The sequence below is a fragment of the Fukomys damarensis genome, unplaced genomic scaffold (genome assembly GCF_012274545.1).
Source record: "Fukomys damarensis isolate Sample0158 unplaced genomic scaffold, DMR_v1.0_HiC HiC_scaffold_16, whole genome shotgun sequence".
In the NCBI taxonomy this organism is placed as follows: Eukaryota; Metazoa; Chordata; class Mammalia; order Rodentia; family Bathyergidae; genus Fukomys; species Fukomys damarensis.
In genome coordinates, this window is record NW_022900928.1 from 102,125,926 (window position 1) to 102,137,938 (window position 12,013).

The 12,013-nt window shown below is 38.2% G+C and overlaps 1 pseudogene; it reads left to right on the forward strand.

Moving 5' to 3' along the window:
• Positions 1-10,562: 10,562 nt before the first annotated feature.
• Positions 10,563-11,139, forward strand: LOC117286275 (annotated as a pseudogene).
• The last annotated feature ends 874 nt before the right edge of the window (positions 11,140-12,013 follow it).

A 12,013-nucleotide genomic window follows, 5' to 3' on the forward strand; every position in this document is an offset into this window, starting at 1 on the left:
GATAGGGCTGTGGAAGGGGGTGACCCCGTACTTGCTGTTGAGGGCAGAGGGAAGTGGAGAAGAGAGAGCAATAGGAAATGTAGAGCAGAAAACCTTTTCTACCTATTTCTCTTACAGATGAGAAACATTGAGACTTGAAGCTTTACAGTGACTTCTCCCTTGGGCTGCATTCTTAGGAACTGAGATATGTTTGATCCTCTGGATAAAGTAAAACACCTAATCTATGTAGGTACATGGTCTGGCTATCCTTTGGTGGTGGTGGGGAGGAGCCACTGAAAGGGATCATCAATTAGAATACAATACTCCAACTAGACTTTATTTGCAAAAAGCAGCATAAGTGTCTGGAAGCACCATATGTGGAGAAATTTTTTGGTTTAAGAGACAATTTTGACCTCTGCAGATCATGCTTCATTGACAGCCCTGTTAACAGCCCTTATCTCCTCAACCTTGGGAGACCTGCTCCCTCCCAGGAAAAATCTCCTGAAGGGCACTCCTGTCCTTGCCCTCTCCCCTCATAAGGAGGGATCTCATAAGGAGCCTACCCTACCCTAGCCCCCACTATGGGGGAAAAAAGCAAGGACCTCCCATTTTGCTTCCCCTCCAGGCACTAGAAACAGGGAACCCCCACGTGGGCTCAGGTCCCTTTCCCCCTGGGAGACCTCTGACAATTTAAAGAAGAACTGAACAAGTTCTCGGAGGACCCCAATATGGAGAGGTGTTCAGGGAACTGTCTTGTAACTATGACCTTCCATGTTCCTAGTGACTTTTAAAACCAAACCCTCTCTGACTCAGATTAAGAGGCAGCTCTGAGAGCAGCACAGATGTTTGGGTGCCCCCAGGAACCCTAATGGTGGTGGGTCAACTGGTAGACTTTCTGCTCAACACTGCTGCTGTGTTCTCAGTCCTTTGCTGCAATGCTGGCTATCTCTTCCTTCAGACTAGCACTACTGTGGAAGAAGTGTCAGAAAAGGTAGTTACTCACCTTTTCTCGTCTCCCCTAAGCTGTAGCTCAGGAATTATATTCCCCTGTTCCTTTCTGGTTATGCCAAACAGCCTCATGCCCCTCAGTACCCAAAGTCTCCAGACATGTTTGTTGGATCTGCTATTCTTGGCTAAAACTGTTATAAATAATTTTTAAAAGTCTCACCAGATGGGCTAACAAGAGAATAACCATTTTCTAGCTACTCCTGCAAAACAACAGAAGACTTGAGATTCCTCTTTTCTAAAAATGCCTTTTCAACATTCAAAAGATAAGGAATGCTTACATAAGATCCTAATGATATAATGGACAGTGTGAAATAGGAAGAAAGGGGCTAAAGGTGTAGGAAAAGTGGGAAGGGTAGGGGAAAGCTAATAAGGGAAAAGATAAAAATATGAGAAATGAAAAAATGGAAAGGAAGTGTTTGTAAAGGGGGAGAGGGGAGGGGTGAAGGGAGGGCAGGGACAAGGGGAAAAAATGAGAACCAAGACCTGTCATGTAAAGGTACAAGATCCCAATAATGAATGCAACTGTACTGTATACCTAAAATGTACCAATAAACTCAATGAGGAAAAAGAAAGATAAATGCTTGATAGAGGCACTCTGACCTGCCAACTGTTCTGACTAGATCTCCTGCTGTAAATTCTCATCCGAAATTTCCTCTCGTTACAACTAACCTATCAGCATGGGGGAATGGGGTTTGTAGTTATTTTCACTGTCATACCAAATAAGCATGTAGGTTTGCTCCCTCTAGTTAAAAATTAGCTCCATTCTAAAACTAGATCCCCAAACCTGGAAGCTGATCTCAGGGTTTTATGTCACCCTCCTATTACTACTTTGTCCAGTTCACTTTTCACCTTTTCTCTGATTTGCCATTATACCCATTCCCTCTAATTTTACCTCACCAATAAATACATTTACATTTCTTCTACACAAGCCATAACTACAAGGCACCTTCTAAGGGACTTCACCCACACAAAATCTCTCTCTCTCTTTTTTTTTTTTTTGGTCTTTGCTTATTAATATAAACAGTCCCAAATCCACTGGGGATAAAGTACTTCTATCACACTCTCAATTTTACCCATCACCTTCTTAACCAATCCAGCCCTAAAGTAACAAAGAATTGCTGGTTATAATTCTCACTTATTGATGCAGCCCACTGTGCAGTCCCCATACTAGCCTACATCTAGTTTCAGAGAAAGGCACCCATCACCCACATAGTCAAGCACAATACTTCCTTAAAACAGTAACTGGGATCCAGTTACACAGCTCATCTCTCAGCTTAATAGCCTCAAAGACTCCATAGGTCTCATTACAGGACCCCTGTTTACATACCTCAATATCCTGGTCACCATAGACCTTCACATAAACATCTTCTCCCAAATACCCACACCCTCTTTTAAATCCACATAGACCTGGCATCTTTAATATAAATCCACCCTCACCATTTATAGACTGACTGGTCACATAGACATTAAGCCAAGACCTACTGAGATGTAGGACCCACCTACATTTAAATAAAAGCCTTAAACTTAGCAACTTAGCTCAACATTCAATCACACAAAAGGTCATTCCCAATAGAAAATCACACACACAATCACACACACACACACACACACACACACACACACACATACACACACACAAACACACACAAACTATCCAGATTTCAGACCCTAAAAGTTGGGCAAATGTGTTTAAAACAAAACAAAACACTACTTGTATGGAGCTCACAAGCATAAGAGGACAAAACTACACCCTATATCTAGATGAGAGAAAACTGATTCTTGCCTTATAAATAAGAGAGGCATATAGTGAAAATAGCTACAGATTCATTTTCAGGCCCTAACAAAGAGCAGCCTGGGTCCAATCCTCCAACTATAGATGGTACTTAAAATATTAACCACTACAGGGATTATAAGCAACTATGATATCCTTCACACACACCCCAACTTCACTGTCCTTTCAACACCTGTTTTCACTTGATCTCTCAACATGCAGAGACCAAGCCTATCTTATTCTTTTGTGATCTCTCAGTATGTTCCTGCCTACCCACTAACTGGATGGAAACATGTACTTTAAGGTAACTGTCCCCCAAATGGACCTTTTTGATGGCTCCTGGCAGGTCCTGATTCCAGCCAAAGTCATGATTCCACAAAAATGAAACAGGACAATCCAATTTATTCCTTTACTGATAGGATTGGGGATAACAGCATGACTGGTACAGGGTTAATGGTCTCATCACAACAATCATCTGCTTCAACAAACTCTCTTTTCATCTTATTTAGGATTGAAGCAACAGGATGACAGGACAGCAAAGAGAGGTGAATGGGGTGGATGTAGGTTACTAGAAAGGATATAAAAAAGCTCCCACTGTCAGGAGGGGCTCTAAAAGATGGACACCACAGATATTTAAGTCTGGAGACTTACATAGTCATTGGGTGTAGAACAGTGTATTGGGAACATAAAGAATGCAGGTAGGCACTTGTCAGTGCCAGGCTTTTGATGTCTACAAAGTGGGCTATATTGTTGTTGTTGTTTCTTCTTCTGCTGCTGCTGCTGTTGTTGTTTTGAATTTCAGCCTTCTGAAATTTTCTCCCATTTATTTAGGGAGTTGTTCTTTGTCTTCTGTGCTCTAATAATTTAAGGCTTATTTTTAACTCACAAAGGTCTTGGTCTTTAGCTTACCTGGTTTACTCAGAATCTTGCCCTATATTTTGTTTTTACTCTCCTGGTCTCAATCCCTCCCCCAAGTGGTGACCCTTAACTGTAGTTAGGGGGCTGATGGGATAGTCTTTTAAGCTTTTTTTGCTAGAGTGGGCACTTATACGACAGCAGTTAGGCCCACCACTTAGCAACCTGGCTAAGGACCTTGAGTAGAAATCAAGAGTAGATTTTGCTGGTGACTCTGTATACACCACCATTTGCATCTTTGAAGCTATCAAATGAGAAGAAACAAATTTGACCAAAAGGATGAGTATACACAGTCTAAATAATAGTTAGGAGAAGTATTAACAATGGCCCTGTTAGCAGGAGTAACCAGGCTAATTTTAGATCTCTGACCAAGATTTCTATGACTCAGATAATTTTTGATGGATTTTAGAAGCATCATTGTTTAATTTTTGTGCTGTATTTCTCATTCTGACTGATTTGTATAAAAGCAACTTTTTAAAATAGGAATAGACATAGCACTTCTTTTATATCAGTCAGGAGGTCTAGTCCCCTCTGGTTTTCTAGAGTTACTGTTTTTAGTGAACCTATGTGTCTTTGAAGGGCTCTTAGGCTTTATGCCACTTTATGCAAAGGCATAAACCACAGCCATTGTATATAGTAACAGAACTTAATTTTTTATAGTTTTTGTTACGACTTTTAAAAATAGGACAAAAAACAGAGCTTGGCTGCATTATGAATACAAGAGGTATCTTGGTATGATTTACTACAAGAGATGTACCCTATTTCCCCCAAACTAAGACCTAAATGAAAAATAAGTCCTTTCATGTGTTCTCAGGATGCTCAGAATATAAGCCCTACTACAAAAACATCCTCATTAAGATCACTGCATTAAAATATCAATATATAATTAAATATAAATAAATAATATTGACATTAACACTTAAAATATATGACAATATAAATTAGATATTATAATTAAGTATTTGTAAATACCCAAGCAGGCACTTTGGGATGAGAGGTAAAAGCCTATGTAAACAGTTGAATTCAAGACTTATTGCTCAATCATCAACAGAGTACAAACACAACACACAAATAATATGTGCACCAGATAATAAATAGAAGTGGTTGTGTATAATATGAATATTTGTAATTCAATACATTATTGTTGTAACAGATGTATTTAATGCACTCACATGGAATAAATGTTTTCTGAATGTTCGTGCCTATAAATTTTCATCAGTTTTGTGTAAACCACCATTCTTAATTGTTATTATTTTTCTTACTACTCTTATCTCCTATGCCTTCAATTAATACTTGATTTAATGGAAACTTTGTGAAATCTATCCTGCAAGAGGTTGTGACTTGGGTGAAGAATTCATGGGATAAAACCACTAACAGCTGTGTTATCAGTGCACTACAAGCAGGCTACATGGACAAGAAGTGCTCATTTAAGGAGAGCTCTATTGCTGGACATGAGATTGGGACCAATGATTACACAGGATAGAAAGGAAGATGCAAGAAATACAGGTAGGAACAGGCTTGGTGAATTATGATGATTTTCCAGAATAAGGTGCCATGACTGTATTTGGATAAACATAGATTTTTATACATGAATAAATGAGTAAAAGTAGATTATTGTACATGAAGAAATGTAGATTGTCATACATGAAAAAAAATCCCCATTACATCTTTTGGAGGAAAAGTTAATATAAGATTTCCTCTTATTTTTCCAGAAATGTAGTAAGAGAGGTCAGCATATCTACTGAGTTATCTCAGGACTTCTAATAAAAGATTAGATAAATTCTGAACCAGTTGATATTTATTAAGGCAGATTAGAAAATGGGAAATATTTAGATGTTATATAATTAAGGTAATAAGAAGATTGTGAGCATTTTATGATCTAGGAATTCCAAATATTAGTAAAATATATCAAGCAGATTGGGCATCATTGGTATAAAATACTTACACAATAAAGGATCATAAAACATTTGCAGTTGCTACCTGACTTTGGGAGAGGCAATAATTTCAGTTAATTTTGCAGGTTGTGTTAACTGAAGTTATTCAAATTGGATGAAAATAAGGTATATTATCAGTCCAAGCTGTATGTCAAATTCAGTCCTGGAAATGATTCTTCTCATATATGTTACAAACAGTGCCCAAGAAACCACCCAGGTACAGGTTTTATGTGAGCAAAAGGCTGGATTTATTCCATCTGGGTAAAGATAGGCTAAGATTGTGAATGATATCAGCAGATGACTGGAGGAAAAGTTAAGTTTTCATAGTGTTTGATGATGCAGTTATAGTTCTAAGGAATCTGATTGGAATACCTGTGGTCAAAGACCCCAGGAAGGTCAGTGCAAGTGTACAGATAATACTAGACTTCTCAGCACCAGGAAGATTTATGTCTTGTTTTTTTATAGCCATCTGTGCTGTTTTCTGAGGGCAGCACAGCCCTTTAGTGGTTTCCTGGTTTGTTTGTTTTTTTTGTGTGTGTGTGGAAGAAGCATGTTGCTGAGAGAGTCCCACTCAGGTCAGGCATGACATCTAAATTGTCCAATATCATTTCTTACCTTGGTATTTATGTCAAGCTTAGATAGTGTCTTAGCACTGGGAAAGAATACCTGAAATCCACAGCTTTAAGAAGGAAAGGTTTACTTTGTTCAAAGTTTGAAGATATTTCATTTCATAATAGTCTGGCTCTAAGACAGGGTGGTGTGGCAGAGGGGTATGGGGGAAGAAGCTGCTTAACTCATGGTGGACAGGAAGAAGAATGAAGAGAGGAGCACAAAAGGGAGGTACATCCTCCTAGATCACACTCACAGTGACCACCTCTTCTGACCAGAACCCACCTTCTAACAGCAAGTCATGTGCACTGTCCTCATAAGACAGTCACCTTTCAAAAGTCCCACCTTTGAACCCATGAAGGTTTGGTGGGTCATCTAGGTATAAACCATAATATTCTGTCCCATGCCCCCAAAACACTCATGTGCATCTCTTTGTGCAAAACAACACTTAATTGCCAAAGTTTTACCAGTTTCAGCATTGCTAAAACTCCAAGTCCCAAAATGTCCTCTGAGACTTAAAGCATTATATTAGCTATAAGCCCTTGCAAAAATCAAAAAAGAAAATTAACTTATCTTCCAGCAAGTTTAGTGCTTCTTTTTTAATATTTAGATATTTAATCCACTTGGATTTTAATTTAGTGCATGGTGAGAGATAAGGGTCTAGTTTTAATCTTTGTCAGGTTGAAATCCAGTTTTTCCAACACCATTTATTAAAGAGGCTGTGTTTCCTCCTTTGTCAAAGATGAGGTAGCTGAGTACTCTGGAGTTGTTTTTGTGTCTTCCAGACTGTTCCACTAATCCACAGGTCTGTTTCTTTGCCAATAGCATGCTGTTTTTATCACAGTGGCTTTGTAGTAGTTTCAAATTGGGAATTGTTACACCCTCTGCCATGTGTCTGTTGCCTAGGATGGCTTTTGCTATTCTAGGTCTCTTATGGTTCCAAGTGAATTTTTGGATTCTTCTCTCTAGTTCTGTGAAGTATAGTGTTGGAATTTCAATTGGCATTGCATTGAATCTGTATAGCAGTTTTGGTAGTATGGCCATTTTCACTATGTTGATTCTTCCTACCCAGAGCAGTTTTTCCATTTTCTTATATCATCTTTGATCTCTTTTTTCAGAGTGCTGTAGTTTTCAGCATAGAGGTCTTTTGCTTCTTTTGTTAGGTTGATTCCTAGATACTTCATTTTTTTGGATGCTATTGTGAAAGGAATTATTTCCCTAATTTCTCTCTCAGTGAGTCTGTTATTTGTGTACAAGAAGGCTATTGATTTTGGGGTGTTGACCTTGTATCCTGCTACTCTGCTAAAAGTGCCAATTAAGTCTAGAAGTCTTTTGGTGGAGTTTTTTGGATCTTCAATGTAGAGTATCATATCATCAACAAATAATGACTGTTCGACTTCTTCCTTTCCTATCTTTATTGCTTCAATTTATTTTTCTTCTCTAATTGCTATGGCTAATGTTTCCAGAACTATATCAAAGAGGAGTGGTGATAGTGGGCTGGCTTGTTCCTGATTTTAAGGTGAAGGTTTTCAGGTTTTGGCCATTTAATATGATGTTGGCTGTTGGTTTTTGATAGTTAGGCAGAACACTGGAAGACATTGGCATAGGAAAAGACTTTATGAGGAAATCCTCAGTAGCATGGGAACTAGCACAAAGAATCAATAACTGGGATCTCATCTTATTAAAAAGATTCTGCACTGCAAAAGAAACCATCAACAGAACTAAGAGACAACTTACAAGGTGGGAAACATTTTTACCAGCTGCTCCTCAGAGAAAGGACTATTATCTAGAATATATAAAGAATTCAACATAATCAGCTCCCCCAAATATAAAGACCCAGTTCAAAAATGGACATCTGAAATGAACAGACATTTCTCAGACAAAAAAGTAAAAGTAGCAAGTAAATATATGAAAAAATGTTCCACATCACTGGTCATTCAAGAGATGCAGATGAAAACAACACTGAGATTCCACCTCACCCCATAAAGAATGGCTGCTATCAAGAAATCAACAAATAACAAATGTTGGAAGGGTTGTGGGGAGAAAGGAACCCTTCTCCATTGTTGGTTTGAAGTGCAGACTGGTGCAACCACTGTGGAAATCAATATGGAGATACCTCAAAGAGCTAGGACTAGAGGTTCCATTTGATCCAGCCATAGCTCTGCTGGGTATCTTTCCAAAAGAACTAAAAGAATATATCACAGTGTCATATGTGCACCTATGTTTATAGCAGCACAGTTTGTAATAGCTAAAACTTGAAAACAGCCCATTTCCCCATCAGTTGGAAACTGGATAAAGATGTGGTTTTTCTATAAAATAGAATACTACTCAGCCATAAAGAATGAGAAATTAGAGTCTTTCATATGAAAATGGATACATATTGAGGATATACTCCTAAGTGAAATAAATAAGTCACACATATTTAAATACTGAGTAGTTTCTCAGTGTGAAAAACTATAATAGTACTCAAGATCCTAATGGGATAATTAACAATGTGAAATAGAAAGAAAAGGGCTAAAGGTGTAGGGAAAGTGGGAAGGGGAAGGGGAATAAGGGAAAAGACAAAATGTGAGAAAATGAAAAAATTGAATTAAAGTGTTTATAAATTGGGAGGGGCATAGGGGGTGAAGGGAGAGCAGGGACAAGGGGGAAAAATGAGAACCAAGACCTGTCATGTAAAGCTACAAGATCCCAACAATGAATGTAACTGTACTGTATCCCTAAAATGTACTAATAAACTCAATAAAAAAGTAAATTAAATATCTCCAACATGCAATGACACAGTTGTAAACACTGCATTCCAAATTGAGAAATATGGGGATAGCCTACAAGCAAGACCAAAATCTAGCAGGACAAATATTAAATCCTGTACCAAATATAGCACATGGGGAAAGTTGTGGTAAAATGTGAACTTCAGAGTATCATTTCTGAGGGAGATGAGCACTGCCCACTGCTGTGAAGTGGGGGATGAACACTGCTGCCCCACCATGGGGGACAGCTCTCTATAATTTTTAAACTTCATACCAATAAATAATTAGAGATATAAAATTTAAGAAAATGAAAATATTTTGGGTGTCTTTATTGGAAATGGGGGAAAGGGATGAGAGATAGCTACTCTGATAAATCAGAGTAGGTGGCTTTGGAAAGGTAGAGGACCCAAGGGCCCTTTCTAGTCTACCCTTTTTATTAGTGTGATAGAAAGACTCTTCCTCTTGGGGCATGTTACAACTTCATTGGTTATTTTACTTTCTAGGGTCTCACTCCATCCTCTATGTACAAATTCCTATGTGAGCTTCATTTGCCTTTTTTTGACCTCTCAGAAGAATTCATGGGATTGTTAAGAGAACTTTACATATAAGGTCAAGTTAGCAATTAATAAGTAAATGGAAATATATATGTTCTCTTTTATGTGGCTGCCCCTTGTCTCCTTTTAAGGTAGGGAGAGACAACAGGCACTTGCTTGGCTTTCTCTTGTCTTGATAACTGTTCCTTCAGTAAAGTTTTAATTCCTTCTTATCCAGATTAGGCAGAAATCCCAATGAGACCTTTTTATGTTTACAGGCCCCTTTCTTTTCCTTGTCCTACAATACTTGTCCTATGACATTTCTGGTGGTGGTATATCTCATGACTTCTCTCTAAGACTGGTTTTACTTATTCCTCAGGTTTCTCATAAATTCCAAGTTCCTGACTTCTCTAACCTTTGGGGGCTTCACTGTACTTTTAGCTTCACTACTGCAACTTCATACTCTGTCCTCCTAGGAACACACTTACTATACTCCCAGGCCTTCTTCTGAAATATGGATGGAAGCCTCCTTATCCCTGTGAGTCTTTCATTTGCATGCCTGCATAACTAATACTATGTGGATGATGCTATGGTCTGCCACTAGCTTGAGCATTAGCAAGACCTCCTTCAATTATAACTGTGGAGCTGTCTGAGTATTTGGATGGCTGGACATTGTGAACTGGATCCTATGGAATGAATTCCCTAGGTCCCCCTTCTAGAGGACAGTTCTCTGGGGTTCTCTTCTCAAAGCAAAATCTTAAAACCTTGCCCAATGAAGCTTTGAAGGATGGGATCTTTCTGATTTCTGACATGCTATCAAGCCATTTTTCCTATTGTTCTGATGCAAAGTACTTTGTTTCTTTTTGCTGCTAATATTTTCAGCAAAATGAAAAGCCAAGCTGGGCTGACAAAGGAGCAGAGGAACATTCACAGCTGCTTTCTGAGGAGCTGGTGTTGTGGAGATTGTCAAAATGCTTTGGAGTTTTTAATTGAATCTAAGAAAAGTCTGATATAGATTTGAGACTGTAAAACAGAAGCTGTAGCAAAGGACAATTTAGTTCCAATGCATCAGCAAAAAAGACACCCACAGTTAGTGGGAAGAAATCTTCCTCTTTTTGTGTTTCCCATGGAGCTCATATTTTATGCAGATGATCCATCAACACATAAGCGTTTGCCTTATGAGTTTGTCTTAAAGGCTGCCTTATGAGTTTGCCTTAAAGTTCAAAGTGTGATTCATCTTACAGATATTTGATCCTGTCACTATGGTGTAATATACAAATTCTACCTCCAAGTTTCCAAGCAAAGCCAGAGGAAGACTTTAGGAATGAAAGAGGTTGTTGCTACTCTTCTCCCATCTGCGAAAGAACAACAAAAGGAAGAAGAGGGGGAAAAAAATAATGGAACACTTAACTGAACATTTATTTTTTGAGCAGTCATTTCAACCAGAAAGAAATACTATCTCCTCAGGACCTAGTTTACTAATGGTCTTTCTGGGAGGGGTGTATATAGCAGCCCTGATGCTGCCTACCCTGGGAGACATGGAATCACTGTTGTCTCTCTACCTCCACATAAGTGAGAATTAAAAATTAGTGGCTGCTTATATCTTAGGTCTTATCACAATGGCTATACTTAGAATGTGAGTGAGGATTTCAGCTGACTTCTGAAGTAAATTTATCTTAAATATGAAGATAGGATATATTTAATTCATTTTGTGAGCTACGGAATGGGTTGTGGTCCGGACATGAAGCTTAGGTAATAGGTTGACCTCTCTGTTTGGTCTAAGAGTTCTAAAGGAAGGCTGGAATTTGTTTAGTTAGTTGGTCCAGGCTGCCTATAACCTCTGATTAATGCTTTATGTTAATGGCAGGATCACTTTATCTTTTGTCCCAAGCCCCTTGACTGCCAAACTGTAAGTGACTCGCCCCAATTGGGACTATCAGATACCAAAGTAGTTTGTGTGAGGATGATTTTTCCTTTCAAACTCTAAGCCAAGTATAGGAAACCCTGGATACCTGTGTCTACTTTGAATCTGTCACTGAGGCGTATTTGAGTTTTTATTTATTAAAACAATTTTACCAAAAAAATCCCCTAGGCACAACTATTTACATTTTGTATAGTCTCTTCTGGCCTCTAATTTATATATATTATATATGTACAGTTTTGACTGTAATTGTGATAGCAACTGATCATTTGTTTTAGAATTTTTATCTGAAAGCACAATGCATTGAGTCTCTTGAAAATCATCTTTCAGATCTTTTTACAACAGAATGAATTTATGCAGTGCTACTGTAGCATTCTCAAGGAATATATGTAAATACAAATGTATGCCTAAAGTGGGTTTCTTGCAGTAAATAGTACTCTGCTTCTAAAAGCTTTTATGTCTAGTCTTTCATAGAAAATCATTGTTTAACCATTTGGGGAGCATAAATCAGTCAAGGACCATGTCTATACATTGTGTAATGACTGAAATAGCACATCAATGTAATCTACTTTGAACTTTGTAAAAAAAAAAAA